Here is a 15,461-nt window from a genome sequence, read left to right on the forward strand (position 1 = left end):
TTGGTCAGTTGCACTATAGGATTCATGAAAGGGATTTATGTTTGGACCACACACAAAAAAGCAACATGATTGAAGCTACAACCTTTGATCCTCCAGCTGTTTTTATACTTTGCTAGCATGCTGTTGGATTCTGGGAGCGGAAGTTCAAACTATCTGGAAGACCAAGGCTGAGAATCACTGCTGGTAGATGCTAAATTTCTGTGCTTTCGCAAATGTTACTACAACACTACAATATCTTGCAGTTTTCAATTTTAGCACTAATTATACTGTTGTTAATATTTTCCTATGAAAATGAAATATTTAGAGCTGCTAGCCTGTCAACTAAATGCAGTCTTCAAATAAGGGTGCATCACCCAAAAGGCTATCCTAAATAGATCGATAAATAAATAAATATTCACCATGTATACACATAGTACTGCTATGTGTTCTGAAAACAACTCAGTAGGTTTTGTTCAGACAATAGACTTTTTTTATTCATTCCACTCCTCAATTTTCCCATGTGATGGAATGGAGCTGAAATCGTACAATATTGTAGAACACTACACTGAAGCAGGGGAAATGCAAACCCGTCCTCTCTCTCTCATTCGTTCTGTGTTATTATCCTGAAAATCCTGTTTTCAGAGAGATGTTAGAGTGGCCAAATTTATAATAAAGTAAAATGCTAACTCTAGAACTGTCGCTGAAAACTTTTGCTTTTCGGCATCTGCTTTTTTAAAAAAAATCTGAAATTGTATAGCTTTGGTATATTGTCTCAGAGCTAAATTATAAACTGCTAAATATGTAGTTTACAAGTTTAAAGTTGCAGTCTTATTTACTCGTAAGTAACTATATGTGTATTTAAGAGGCTGAAGTCTGTTTTCCCTGCCGTCCCGCTTCTCCCATTCTAGAGTAAGAGGGGCCGAGGCCCCTCCCACTCACCTGTATGAAATCCCACATTATTTGCTTTGAACTGAGTTGTATGGCAGTGTAGACTCAGATATCAAAGCAGATATTGTGGATTATCTGCCTTGATATTCTGGGTTATATGGCTGTATGGAAGGCCCCTAAGTAAAGAGGAGGGGATCTCATTGCCACTCATAGAGGTCTTATCCTTTTTTGGGGGGGGGGGGGGGGCTCCTGGGAAAAGCATAAAAATTAAGGGTAGAAACAGGCTGGGAGAAAGGTTTGAATCCTGCCTAGTTGTGCAAAGTGCCCTTGCGAGTAACAAAGACAATAACTTTAACTGCAGGCTAAACATTTTTTTCGCAGCATTAGTTTAACCCATAATTTCAACCGGACTTGTTTTGCAAAATATCTGTATTTCCATTTGCAGATATAACAGCCATGAATGAGTGATTTTAAAATAAGGAATAAAAAGTGTTCTGTATTGGGTCATGATACTTGGTTGCTTACTACCAAGTGCATAATTGAAGGCAAACCTCTATTGAATCAAATGCTGAAGGACTGAGTTTTGTTGCTAGTGCAGACTTTTGATACACAGAATAATAATATAGGTATCTCAGATGATTATTGGTTAGAGCTATCACTCTTTTAAATCAGATGCTAATTTGTAACTCAGCGGTCCAGAAATTTTGACTTAATGCCCAAACCCATTACTTATGTCAGTACTGTTTCTTGTCCCAAAGTGTGCACCGGAGACTTAGGGAAAGGAAATGAAGTTGACTTTGAGGTAGTCTTCTTAGGGCCCTTCCACTCAGCCCTATAACCCAGTTCAAAGCAGATATTGTGGGATTTTCTGCCTTGATATTCCAGAATATAGGGTTGTGTGGAAGAGCCCTTCAAGAAATATGAGAACCACAAAAGGAACTGCAAGCTGTTACTCTTTAAATAATCAAAGTACGAAGGGTATTTTTTAAATAAGGTCCGTTTGAACATAAGTACACAATGAAAGTTTATTTCAAAAAAGTAAATTTATTTTCAGAAAGTACATACTTCACTCTATTTTTCGACATAGTTGCCAAGTTTGTTCAAACACTTATCATACCTCTGAACCAATTTTAAAATACCCTCTTCATAAATCCTCGCTTCAACTGAAGCCACCAAATCGTCTGTAATCAAAGAAGGGCAAGCGGAGCAGTCCTCATCATGGATGTTGTCACGGCCATCTTTGAATTGTCGTACCCACTTACGGACTTTGCTTTCACTCATAACAGTATCACCGTACACTTCACAAATCTGTCGATGAATTTCTGCAGCAGGCAGGTTCCTTGCTGACAAAAACCGTATCACTGAGTGAACCTCACATGCGGAGGGTGAGTTGATAGTCTTAAACATTTTTAAAGCACAGAACAGAACCGTACAGGTTAGCTACAGAGCGGAAACTGAGCACAGTTGTTCCCGAGGCATGCCGGTACACGACGCACACGCTCGTTGTGGTATGCGCGTGAACTACTAGTGTCTACAAGAAAACGGACCTTACTTAAAAAATACCCCTCGTATGTTCCTTCTGCTGCCTCCTCCACAATCCACACAAGGCAAGCAATACAACCCCTTCCCTATCCCATTTCTGTATGTGTGTGTGAGCAATGTAGTGAAATACTTGGGTGCTTCCTGAAAAATTATAAAGTGTGAGAAAGAAGCAGCCTCTCTTCATCATTCATTTTCAAGGAAAAAAATAATCTTTTCCTACCTTGAGTTGGGCATAGGTGATGAACACCAACCTGTCTTCAGAAAAGTTCAGAAATGGGAGTTCAGAAATGGGAAAGGGAAGTTGCCATAATTGCCATAAAGGATAGGGAATAATAGAGGAGGCTTTTCTCTTTTCTTGTTAACTTTATTTTGCAAGCAGCAGTCATTATGCACAGTTACCGCTTCCACTAAAAGACCTACTTTGAAGCAATTCCTGTGGAAAGAAAAGAGAAATGCTCTTACACATACTCACGCAAGTTGGGCTTTGGGAGTATGTGCCATCAGCAACACCCTCTTCTTCCTCCTGAAAAAAACTGAACAGGAGGGGAAAGGAAATGATCCTGTTCTTTTCATGTGTTAAGATAGGGAACGTCTTGCTTCTTGATTGTGCTCCTGGCACTTGGCAGCACTTTCCTTCTCCCCCAGGGACCTGCTTTCTCACAATACGAGCTTTTGCTGGAAGTGTGAATTGGAAGGAACTAAATTTGATTTATTGAACCAATGTATTGATTCTTCAGCTGCATCACATGAAAACAATCTCAGCCTCTGCTGTCTTGGATGAATGAATGGATAACGAAAGAGCTCTTCTTTGACACCAACTTGATTGACATTCTCCTCTGATTATGCAAAACAAGAACTGAGCCTAAATGAAATATTATGTCTTTCATATGTTTTTCACTGTAATCCAAAAGGGTGTAAAGCAAAACTATTTGTCTGCCTTGAAGCTTGTTAGAAGATCAGTAGGACAAGACAATCAATTAAATCACAAGTGTTAATTACTGAATGGCCTTTTTGCTGTAGCAATAAATGACCAAGTGCAATGATGATTTATTTTTTTCAAATCTGCAAGTTGCTACTCTTGAGTATTTTTAGTAACAAAAGTTTCCCTTAACATGACGTCTGTCTTAATATTGTGAATTTGGAGAGGGTATGCAGACATTCCAAAGAATACAAGTTTTTTCAAGCAATATGCTTCACTGACTTGTTTACGGGTGCTGTAAAATCATGCATGCTGTCAAAATTTCACAAATAAAATTGTATACTATTATTATATTGGTGTGTTTCTATTGCTGTTGTTGTTGTAAAATATTCAGAGTATGTAGGTGTGATTCAGCTTGATCTCCCAAAGAATAAGTGCAAACCATTTGAAAATTTCATACTGTAAGACAGGGGTCCTCAAACTTTTTAAACAGAGGGCCAGGTTACAGCCCCTCAAATTGTTGGAGGGCCAGATTATAATTTGGGGGGGGGGGGGGGGGGAAGGTGAATGAATTCTTATGCACACTGCACATATCTTATTTGTAGTGCAAAAACACTTTAAAACAATACAATAATTAAAATGAAGAATACTTATTAGTATTTCAATGGGAAGTGTGGACCTGCTTTTGGCTAATGATAGGATTGTTGTTATTGTTGTGTGCTTTCAAATAATTTCAGACTTACGTTGACCCTGAGTGAGGGCCGGGTAAATGACCATGGGGGGCCATATCTGGCCCCTGGGCCTTAGTTTGAGGACCCCTGCTGTAAGACATAAATAATATGTATGTACTAATCATGTGCATTCAGGACTTACCTTGATCCATTTCATGTCCCAGCTTTCAGTGGGGGGCCAGATCCATTTTCATCTAAGCCTCTCGAAATTGGGAGGTCAGATTTTTTTGTTTTGTTTTGTTTTCAACGCCAAAAGATCAGTTTTCTTTCAGCCCATTATTTGGGGGGGGGGGGGGAGGACTTCACTCATAGGCCCAAAGTGCCCGGGTCTATGGGTGCAGGCTTCCTTGCGTATGCACCCAGGCCTGGCAGGGCCTGGAGTTGAACTCCGAGTAAGAAGAGCTCCTTACTTGGCACTCAGCTGCAGGCCCTGCCAGGCCGCACACAATCAATCCGAAATGCAGGCCCGCCTGCCTTTTGTATTGATTGCATTTTTGTTTCATGCCATCCGAATGTATGGAACAAAAAGGAAACACGAATGAAACAAATGTGACAAATTTTGGGCCCATGACTAGTATGTATATGATACAAGTATGTGCATGTCTTTATTACCACTGATACAGTTTGTAGAAAGTGATTGCATGTGTTTTGTGTATCTAGAAAGCTGGAGGCATCAAATAACTTGGAAGTTGTTGTTTCCAGGGATGTTGATGATCCAGTGAAAGACAGTACTGACCTTTTAAAAATGACAGAACAAGCTGTGGAAGTAGACAAAATTTACAACCTAATGAACAGGCAAGAATCCCGTGGAAAAAACATTTTACTCAAGTTCTTTTTTCTTTGGTATCTAAACAACTACCAGAAATACTTCACAGATATAGAAACAGAGATATGTTTGGAGTGGTTACATCCCAGGGATAAACAGTGTTATGGAAAATTGAATGACTGCAAATATATTTAACAGGAATGAAATGACCATAGGTCAGTTGTGGAATGAAAGTCCACACAAAGCAGCTGTGGTTATTTGTCCTTGAGAAGAGGATTGTGATTGTCCTTTGTAAAACCTCACGTACAATTCAGTCAAAATTATGAAATATTTAGGACAGATTTATTGAAGGACTGGTAAAAACACTTAAGGTTTGTTTGCAGTGTTTCCTGTTCATTCATTTTCTCATTCCCTGCTCTTTGTTTGCATAAACTCCTTCAGAAAATATATTTTCTGGTTTCTGTAGATGCTTTAAAAACATTGAATTTCTCCAGTTGAACTTAGCTGCAGAAATAAACATCTATTCATTATGATTTCCTTATATGCTAACGGTAGACACTTTGTTTGGGCCCTAGAGACACCAAGGGGCACGTCATTGGCTCCCAGATCGTGACACACTTGTCCATGGCCTTCAGAAGTTGGCTCAGAAGCAAAGCAGAGGCTCCCAACCTTGTGTCTAACTTAAGACATAAAGCTGGATCTGAACATTCCTTTGGCTGATTCTCGCCACTGGCCACACATAATAATAATAATAATTCTCTCCCCTCTGTTGTTTAACATCTATATGCGACCACTTGCTCAGCTGGTCCGAGGTTTTGGGCTTGAGTGTTACCAGTACGCTGATGACACTCAGCTGGTGCTGAGGATGGAGGGCAGACCCGATTATTTCCATCAGTGCCTCGAGGCCATTACTGGATGGCTGCGTGCCAGCAGGTTGAGGGTGAATCCAGCAAAGACTGAGATCCTATGGCTGGGTCGAATGGGCAGTGGGGATATCCAGCTGCCTACCCTGGATGGTGAGGCGCTACGCCCGTCATCGTTGGTAAAGAGTCTGGGATTCCTTTTGGACCCTCTGCTGACGATGGAGGCCCAGGTCTCCGCCGTTAGCAGAACCGCAGGCTAGATGGCTGGCCCCCTATCTGCCCAGGGACGACCTAGCTACTGTGATCCAGGCTACGGTCATCTCAAGACTGGACTACTGTAACGCCCTCTACATTGGCCTTCCTCTGTTGGTGATCCGGAACCTCAAGTTGGTACAAAACGCAGCTGCTCGGCTTCTTGCGGGAATTCCGATGAGATGCCACATAACACCAATCTTACTACAGCTGCATTGGTTACCAATTGAGCACCGGATCACTTTCAAAGTGATGGTACTCACCTTTAAAGCTTTGCATGGTCTGGGGCCGATGTACCTGAGGGACTGCCTCACCCCCTACCAACCCCAGAGATCCCTCCGTTCTGAGGACCAAGATCTATTGGACATTCCCAGTGTCAAGACCTTGCGTCTAACAGCAACCAGACGCAGAGCCTTTACAACAGTGGCACCATCACTCTGGAATACTCTGCCACCTGAAGTCCGTGCCTTGCGGGACCTATCAGCTTTCTGCAGGGCATGTAAGACATATCTTTGATATTGTTTTTAAATTGTTTTAAAATTTGTTTTTAAATTGTGTTAGATTTTAGCCTGTTCTTGTAAGCTGCTCCGAGACCCAGGGGAGTGGCGGCATATAAGTTTGAATAATAAATAAATAAATAAATAAATAAATAAAATAATACTTTATACCCTGCCACCCCGGCCAACAGGGAGCTCTGGCGTGGGCTGGGCCATGAGGTCACGAAGAGTCGGAGACGACTGAACGAATGAACAACAACAAATCCTGCCACCATCTTCCCAAGGGGACTCGGGGCGGCTTACATGAGGCCAAGCCCAAGAACACCAGTAAAAACAAAACAGCAAGCAAATAAAACAGTACAATTAATATAACAATGTCACAAAAGAGATTAGTTTCTAATTACAATGTCATGTCATAGTTTGAGCATATTGCTGATTATTTTGAAACAGTAAGAAATCTATTTGGAAAACATCAGTAGATATTGCCACCATTGTGGTATAGTTAAATATTGTGTTTAGTTCACTCTGCCTTTTATTCAGATGCTACTTTTCACAGTCCAATCAGTTCTGAGCACATCCTTTTTCTCCCCCTTCCTTCCAATGTATTTATGAAAGCTTCTTATGCAAATGTTGACCTTCAAATGCTGGAATTAACTATGTCAGGTCTGTCACAAGCGGGGAAAAATCCAAAAGCAAACTGATTTCTAATGTTTATCCTTACTAAAGACCTATTCAGGTACCTACCCTTGTGCTTAAATAAAAACCAATTAATGTGAAAGGTGCTGCCACATTTCTCCTCTTCTCCTTTCCTCCTTTTTATGCTGAAAGAGACTAACATGATGATTTCTTTGAAGAGAATATCTCAGTCTTTGAGGGAGTTTTCCACAAAGATTGGCATGACCAAGCAATTTCCAGGGAAAGTAAAAGAAAATCAGACTGCAACTATCAACTTAATTTGCGTGGCTATGATATGAATTACTTGTCACACTAAATTGGGCAGAAGAACATTAATATTCCTGACAAATATGAAAAGTGTATGCATGTGTTCAGGATGGAAGCAATAGTCAGAGATAAAACAGAGCATTGGTACCACCATCGAGAAACCTGAAACTACTTTTTGCCCAGTCTCCCTGACTCCAACCAGACATGGAAGAAACCAGGGGTTCCCAAACTTTTTCAGCCGCAGAGCCCCAAGAAATGTTTATGGTCTACATCAGTGGTTCTCAGCCTTCCTAATGCCGTGACCCCATAATACAGTTCCTCATGTTGTGGTGACCCTTAACCATAAAATTATTTTTGTTGCTAAGTCATAACTGGAATTTTGCTACTGTTATCTGATATGCAGAGTGTATTTTCATTCCCAGGACCAAATTTGACACAAATACCCAATACGCCCAAATTTGAATATTGGGGGTAGGTGGGTGGGTTATTTTGTCATTTGGGAGTTGTAGTTGCTGGGATTTATAGTTCACCTAAAATCAAAGAGCATTCTGAACTCCGCAAACGATAGAGTTGAACCAAACTTGGCACACAGAGCTCTCATGACCAAGAGAAAATACTGGAAGGGTTTGGTGGACATTGACCTTGAGTTTTGGAGTTGTAGTTCACCTATATCCAAAGAACAATATGGATCTGGATCAAAATTGACATGAATGCTCAATAATGTGAACACTAGTGGAGTTTGGGGGAAAGAGACTTGACATTTGGGAGTTGTAGTTCCTGGGATTTATAGTTCACCTCCAATCAAAGAGCATTCTGAACCCCACCAATGATAAAATTGGGTCAAACTTCCCACACAGAACCCCCATGACCAACAAAAAATTCTGTGTTTTCTGATGGTCTTTGGCAACCCCTCTGACACCCCCTCACGACCCCCCCAGGGGTCCCAACCCCCGGGTTGAGAAACACTGGTCTACATGATATTATATATTATGTATATGTATCAGGCATGGAGCCCCCGGTGGGTCAGTGGGTTAAACCCCTGTGCTGGCAGGACTGAAGACTGACAGGTCATAGGTTTGAATCCGGGGAGAGCACGGATGAGCTTCCTCTATCAGCTCCAGCTCCCCATGCAGGGACATGAGAGAAGCCTCCCACAAGGATGGTCAAAACATCAAAACATCCGGGCATCCCTTAGGCAACGTCCTTGCAGACAGCCAATTCTCTCACACCAGAAGCTACTTGCAGTTTCTCAAGTCGCTTCTGACATGACAAAAAAATTGCATCAGGCATGGGCTAACCCAGTGAAAGATGGATGGAGAGTGTGTGAACTAATTCACACAGTGCAATAAATAAACAAACAAAATAATAAAAGAACAATACAATATTTAAAATGCAGAACAGTTTTCACCAACATAAACTTAACCATATTTCAATGGAAGATCCCAAAGGCCATCCAATCCAACCCCCTACTGCCATGCAATTAAAGCACCCCAACAGATGGTCAGTGAAGAAGCCTGGATTATCCAAAGAAGAGCCACCAGTCCTAACCACTGAGTTATCAGGGGCCCAAGGAGCAACCACTGATATTTCTCCACCTTGTCTTTGGAAGGAAGGCTTGAAACCACCGAATTGTACTCTGATGGCAAGAGCTGGATCCTCCTCCAGACATGACTGTTATGCCACTTCCAACATCTCTGGTTGACTATGACATTGAAACCGTTGCAGCTGGGCCCTCGTCCCATCGGAGGTTGGACCACTCGAGTAGCTGACCCTTCCCTCCCACTGAACCACCAACAAGCAAGGCACCATAAGGCTTAAGTGGCACAGTGAGAGGACTGTTCAGGACCCGAGGCCCCCAACACTTTTCTCAAGGTGTGCATCTCTGTATGCTTCCAGCAGTTATGACTCCCCTCCTAGGTCTGCCCGTTCCTTTGATGAGGATTTTGTGGAGCCTCATTCCCCCTCATGGTTGGAGGCTGGCTCTTATGTATCTTCAAGCTATTGCTTCCCAGACCACTCGCTAGAACTGAGAGCATAAACTGGATTGGGCAATTCATTTCATCACGAAATGTTTTGTATATTGCCCCACCACATTCCAAGCACCCTGCGCTTTGGATTCCCATTTCACAGTTAGCTGAAATCATCATCTTGAGGAAGCCCTACAGGAAATCTATGAATATTGAAAGAGAAGGCTCCTACACGTGAGCATGAAGAAAGCAGAACTAACTATAATTGAGGCTGATGTTACCACAGGGGTAATGCATCAAAGAAGCCTTTGGATGATTTCACACCTTGGCTGGAGAGAACTTTTCTTCTTGCCTTTGTGTTGCCAAGACACATTACTGTTATTCCGTTTGTACTGTTACCATAAAGGGACTCGTTCCAGAAGTTGTTTTTCTAACAAACTTTTCTGAAAATAAGAATTTTTGTATAAAGCCATTTTTTAACAGTTCGTGCATTAAGAAGTGTTAAAGAGAAAGTAAGGATCTATTTGAGGGATTGCAGTATCTTGAATTGCATTGCTGATTTCAAAATATATCTATGTAGTGCTTAAGGTACTGCTTAATTCTGATTGCAGCTTGAGTCAGTTCTCCCTTAAAATGTAGTAACAACGACAAAAGCTGTATATGTGACATCTTTCAGTGTTGTAAATTTCTATTGTGGTAAAGTTCTAAGCATGTTTACTCATTATCCATTACACTATGTAAAAAAATCTGTTCCTGTTTTGAAAGTGTTATTTCATGTTTAATTGTGTGGTCCTTGTGATGTCGAACACAAATTTGGGGGGCCCTGCCGAGGCAGAGACCAGCCAGACCCAAAAGAACAATCCGGAACACCTGGCGAGAAAGCAAGCACCAAGAAAGATTTTCCCTTAATTTCCCAAATAAAATCTCACCAAGTTGAAGAAAAGCCACCCGAGTTTTTATTTCATTCCAGCTGGAATGGATGACAACCAAAGTTATCTGCCCAGGAGCCGACATAACCACTGGGCTGAGAAATACAATATTTATAGAGCTGTCAAATTCAAATCTCCCGCGTCCGCCTCCTGGGCTGGTTTTTTGCTGATTGGTTGAAACTTCAGCTGGCTGGGAGGAGTGGTCGGGGGAGGCTGCGTTCTGTCCAATCGGAACGCTAGCCCTGCTTTGGCCACTCAACCAATGAGGAGGAAGAAGGCGGGTCAGGCAGGAAACAATGAAAGAAATGAGTAAATGATAGGATTAAGATGACCAGTGTTTGTCAAGTGACCAAGCGATAGCTTCAGGCTCTCAAGCCTGGTCAGTGCTATTGTCCTGACTTTTGAATTAACATTTTTGTCTGGCCCTGAGAGGCCAGGTCCTTTGTCTTACTGTCCCGCAATATGGATTTTATTGATGAAGCAGAGATTGGTTTTGGAGATTGGGATGTGACACAGCAGGGAGGTGGTGACAATCCCCGGTTCCTCACAGATGGGAAAATGTCCTTTGTGTTGAGTGATTCAGTATGTCCATAGACTCCATTATTCTGGATGGCCTGACCATCCGGGCCCTCCGAGGTCCAGAAAAAAAGGAGCCATTTACTTATCGTCCATGCAAATGGTTTTGGTTAAGTCCTTTGTTTGGAGATTATTGGCTCAGGAAGTTTGGAAACTCCAAGAGCCATGAGTTGCTAGTTTATGAAAAGGTCGCTTTGCTTCATATTTTCTTATATAGACATACATACATTCATATAAGGAATGGGGCATGGGAGCATACACAGAGTTCATAGAGAAAGGGGGAAATCATGCAGGGTCTAAGGGGAAGTCATGCCAGCCCCTCAAAGTCCATAAAAGTTCATAAAGGTTGGCAAGAGTCCATAAAAGTTCCTATAAAGTTCATGAAAGTTCATAAGAATTCATAAGAGTTCATGAGGGTGCATAGAAGTTAATGGAAGCACTGAGTAACCGGAGTTCATTCATAAAAAAGGGGTTCACTCATAAATCCAATTAATGAAGGGTCAGATCGGCCTGCCAGGGACTGGGGGTCCCAAGGGGTGTCCACAAGGGACTTTCTGAAGCTGGCAGGCTTCCAGGTTGGGGGTGACATCCATGAGGTGAAGACATGACCTTCACTGCTGTGTGGGGCCATGGAAGGAAGCTTTCTGGTCCCCACATAGGGTTCCAAACGAAGAAGTGGTTTTCTGGGGTGCCGGAGTCTGTTCAGCAGAAAGTGAGATGGCAGTTAGTCTTAGAATTGGCCCAGAAAAAAGATGGCACCCGTTTGGAGTCGATTGGTTCACCCATGGATACTGGGACCCAGTGGGTTTCCGTATCCTTGGTTCAAAGGAATGCAGTTTCGGACTCCTTGGAACACTACAAGCGCCCCAGGTTAGCCGACAGAGTTCCGCAGCAAGAGTTCATAAAGACAGTGGAGTTAGAGTCAGAAAAAGGACACAATGTATCACTGCAGAGAGAGGAAAATTGCAAAAATTGATACCTTTTATTGGGGGATTGTTACATTAAAAGCTGTTTTTATCATAAATAACAAACAGCAAGAATAACAAATATCAAAGAATAACTTCTTAGTAATTTAGTTGTCTTTAACTGAAATGTGGTTCTGTTGTTTTGTTTTGTTTTTCATTCATTTTTTCTGTAATCTGCTCTGAGTGAATATATAGTTATATATTTCAAATAAATGAATATTCCCCCAGCTAAGAATAGACATACTTTGACTGTGAACAAATAACGAAAAGAGGTCAGTCAACAGGTAATGATACCCTAGGGAGGCAATGGCTAGTACTTGAAAGATGCTTCTCCACGCTAGCCCTTAGAGCAGGCATGGGCAAACTTTGGAGGAACAAAGTTTTGGACTTTTAACTCCCACAATTCCTAACAGCCGGCTGGGTTGCTCTCCTTACATTTCTTTTAAAACCCTCCTATTAGATACATCCCACCTCTGTTCATGTCCAGCGTTTATTTTTAAAATTTTAACTATTACATCTGGCCTGACCATAGGTTTTTTAATTTCTGCATATTATTGTCTATATGTGAGTTATATTAATTGTATTGTTTTATCTGCTTATTGCTTGTTGTTTTTATTGCTTGTTGTTTTTATTGATATGTTGTTGGGCTTGGCCTCATGTCAGCTGCTCCGAGTCCCTTTGGGGAGATGGTGGCGGGGATAAATAAAGTTTTTATTGTATTGTCGAAGGCTTTCATGGCCGGAATCACTGGGTTGTTGTAGGTTTTTTCGGGCTAAATGGCCATGTTCTAAAGGCCTTTAGAACATGGCCATATAGCCCGAAAAAAACTACAACAACCCAGTTATAATAATAATAATAATAATAATAATAATAATACAAAATCCGTCAGGGAATGACTAGTCCCAAAAGTTAACTGTGTGTCCAGTAATCTTCTTCTGTGAATCTACAATTTGGTGATGGATCTGGGCATTGTATGTTTTTAACCTGTTTCTCCTTCCCTTCCGCTCCCTCATCCATATTGTGCTTTATATTTTTAATGTACCAAACATACCAAGTTTGTATAAAAATGTGACTCTATTTCCTGTGCTGGTCAATGACCGAAATAAATGATTTGATTTGATTAATAATAATAATAATAATAATCTTTATTTAATACCCCGCCACCATCTCCCCACTGGGGACTCGGGGCAGCTTACATGAGGCCAAGCCCAACAGCATATTGTAACACGAGCATCTGCTTGTCCGGTTTTGATGGATTCATTTCAATTGGTTCAATCCGAGGATGTGGACAAGGTGCTTGGAGGAATGAGAGCTACCACATGCATCCTAGACCCCTGCCCATCCTGGCTTCTGAAGGAGGCCAGAGGGGGATTGGCCGAGTGGGTGAAGGTGGTGGTTAATGCCTCCCTCCGGGAAGGCATCTTTCCAGCCAGCTTAAAGCAAGCTGTAATAAAACCGCTGTTGAAGAAACCATCACTGGACCCCACTCAATTCGTCAACTTCCGGCCTGTTTCCAATCTCCCCTTTTTGGGCAAAGTCCTGGAACGTGTGGTGGCCTCAGAACTCCAGGCATTCTTGGTAGACACGGATTATCTGGATCCGGCACAGTCTGGCTTCAGGCCGGGGCATGGTACTGAGACAGCCTTGGTCGCCTTAGTGGATGATCTGCGCCGGGAGCTCGACAGGGGGAGTGTGTCCCTGTTGGTGCTTCTGGACCTCTCAGCGGCCTTCGATACTGTCGACCACGGTATCCTTCTGAGACGCCTCGCGGGAATGGGTCTTGGAGGAACTGCTTTACAGTGGCTCCGCTCATTCCTCGAGGGTCGGTCTCAGAAGGTGTTACTGGGAGACTCCTGTTCAACCCCACAACCTTTGTCTTGTGGGGTTCCTCAGGGCTCAATATTGTCTCCCATGTTGTTTAACATCTACATGAAGCCGCTAGGTGAGATCATCCGGAGTTTCGGAGTGCGATGTCATCTGTACGCGGATGATGTCCAACTCTGTCACTCCTTTCCACCTGCTACTAAGGAGGCTGTCGAGGTCCTGAACCGGTGCTTGGCCGCTGTGACGGTCTGGATGGGGGCGAACAAATTGAAATTGAATCCAGACAAGACAGAGGTACTCCTGGTCAGTCGCAAGGCCGAACAGGGTATAGGGTTACAGCCTGTGTTGGATGGGGTCGCACTCCCCCTGAAGACGCAGGTTCGCAGTTTGGGTGTGATCCTGGACTCATCGCTGAGCCTGGAGCCCCAGGTTTCGGCGGTGACCAGGGGAGCATTCGCACAGTTAAAACTCGTGCGCCAACTGCGCCCGTACCTTGGGAAGTCTGACTTGGCCACGGTAGTCCACGCTCTGGTTACATCCCGTTTGGACTACTGCAACGCTCTCTACGTGGGGTTGCCTTTGAAGACGGCCCGGAAGCTCCAACTAGTCCAACGTTCGGCAGCAATGATACTAACGGGAGCGGAGCGCAGGGAGCATACAACTCCTCTGCTGCACCAGCTCCACTGGCTGCCGATCTGCTACCGGGCTCAATTCAAAGTGCTGGCGTTGGCCTTTAAAGCCCTAAACGGTTCTGGCCCAACTTACCTATCCGAACGTATCTCGGCCTATCAGCCCGCCAGGACCCTAAGATCTTCTGGGGAGGCCCTGCTCTCTATCCCGCCTGCTTCACAGGTGCGGCTGGCGGGTACGAGAGACAGGGCCTTTTCTGTGGTGGCCCCGCGGCTATGGAACGCCCTGCCCTTGGAGGTAAGATCAGCCCCTTCATTGATGATATTCCGAAGAAGATTGAAGACCTGGATGTTTAAGCAGGCATTTGGTTAACCCAATGCAACGAATGGTAACTGACTAAAGGACTGGCAACATGGATGACGAACTGGATCACGTTTTTAGTTAAGAGTCGAACTGGATTGGTATTGATGTATGAATTGTGTTTTTATGTTTTTTATGTTTTTTATGCTTTTAACTGTATACTGTTGATTGTTATATTATGTTGTAAACCGCGTTGAGTCGCCGGCTAGGCTGAGAAATGGCGGTATATAAATATAGCAAATAAATAAATAAATAAATATTACAATAAAGTAAAACCAAAACACAATAACAACACAGTAAAATACATATAACATATGAGTATGAAAAACGATAAAGCAAAATCATACACAATGAAATAAAATAATAAAGAGCAGGCTGCATGTGCAGGATAAAAACTAAGATATTAAAAAATACTAAAATCAGGATGAGGCAGGGATGGAGCAGATTGTTTGTGAGGGAGAAACTCATAAAGGAATGGGATCATAAATATAGACCTTCATAAAGGTGGGGAAATATACTCTGAGGACAGAAACCGTTGAGGGGGAGCAACTGTGTATGATAATATGACTACTCTCCAAAAGCGCATTGGAAAAGCTAGGTCTTGAAAATTTCTAAGGTGGGGGCCAGGCATGTAGCTGGGGGGGGGGGCTTGAGGGGCTTCAGCCCCCCCCCCAATTCTCAGGGTGGTCCGCAAGAAGGCCTTACTGGTACATTATTTAAACTGTTATGTCAATTCCTATCATGATCTGATCACTATGCTCAATATATCCCATACGCATGGGGGGTATTGGGGTAACGATACAAAAGGTAGACCTTCTTTCACTCAGACTC

This window comes from Anolis sagrei, chromosome 1 (assembly GCF_037176765.1).
Source record: "Anolis sagrei isolate rAnoSag1 chromosome 1, rAnoSag1.mat, whole genome shotgun sequence".
Lineage (NCBI taxonomy): Eukaryota > Metazoa > Chordata > Lepidosauria > Squamata > Dactyloidae > Anolis > Anolis sagrei.